The sequence below is a fragment of the Propithecus coquereli genome, unplaced genomic scaffold, assembly GCF_000956105.1.
Source record: "Propithecus coquereli isolate 6110/MARCELLA unplaced genomic scaffold, Pcoq_1.0 Scaffold3, whole genome shotgun sequence".
Classification (NCBI taxonomy): Eukaryota; Metazoa; Chordata; class Mammalia; order Primates; family Indriidae; genus Propithecus; species Propithecus coquereli.
In genome coordinates this window covers 15,471,196-15,472,311 of record NW_012148618.1, presented here as the reverse complement: position 1 = coordinate 15,472,311, position 1,116 = coordinate 15,471,196, and the positions used below count along the sequence as shown (strand labels likewise).

The window sequence follows — 1,116 nt, the reverse complement described above, 5'->3', positions numbered from 1 at the left end:
CTAATATTAAATATCTAGTCCAAAGTCACACAGCTAGTTTATCTTAGAACCAGAACTAGAACTGTTAACTTATGACTATATGTACAATACTGTTTTCACTACCACATATTCTGTCAAGCTAATCTTGTTTCACAAGGTTCTTGTGAAAAAAAGTTTTAAATTTTGAGAAGGGAAAAACATTTCTCTCCATCCTGTTATCTGTCTTTTTACTTAGGTTGTTCAGAATGAAGAAAATGAGAACTGTTTGAAGAAAGTGGATCCCCAGCTACTGAAGATGGCATTAACTCCTTACCCTAAGCTAAAAACTGCTCTCTTCCCACAGTGCACTGCTCCTTCTGTCTTGCCACCTGATATTACACTCTACCACCTTATTCAGGTACAGTATTTAGGTAGCCAGTATTTAGGTGTATCAGTCAAGAGTTCAGCCAGAAAAACAGAAACCACTCTATGTCTAGGAGGGCATTTAACATTAAGGAATTACACAGCACAACAGAATGGAAAAACCAAACATGATGGTGAGAAAACCCCAAAATTAGCAAAATAGGAAGTCATAAGCACCCCTAAGGCTTCAAGAACAGTGCGAGAAAGTGGTGTCATCAGAACCCAGAGCTGGAGCCATCTCTGATAGCTAAACTTGCAACTAGGCTGCCTAATGGGAACTGAGAACATAGAGTGTAGGGCTAGGAACTTGGAGGACATACCCCAAGAAAACAAAGAAGGGAGAAAATATCTTGGCTTCTTCTCTTTTCCCACCTTTAATCTTCCACAGTGTCTCTTGTGTCTGTATTTGTTTGATAGCCAAAGGGCAAGGGAGGTTGGGAAATGCAGTTCCCTGCAATGCAGAGCAGAGTGGAAAGGGTGGCAGTGGATCAGAGAGCAAACAGACAGTTGACCAACATACTTGTCTACGGCTTTCATCAAAAGCTGCTCCATTCTGCCACTGATAATCTGTGTCTGTCTCTTCTCAGTGAATCAGGGCTGTTTAAATCAATGCTTTTTTTTTTTTTGAAACAGAGTCTGGCTCTGTTGCCCTGGCTAGAGTGCTGTGGCATCAGCCTAGCTCACAGCAACCTCAAACTCCTGGGCTCAAGCAGTCCTCTTGCCTCAGCCTCCTGA

General features: G+C 41.9%; 1 protein-coding gene across 1 annotated transcript in view; it reads left to right on the top strand.

Moving 5' to 3' along the window:
- Positions 1-1,116, top strand: part of SPG11 (spastic paraplegia 11 (autosomal recessive)) — a 114,117-nt gene that overhangs the window by 64,357 nt on the left and 48,644 nt on the right. The window lies entirely within an intron of this gene.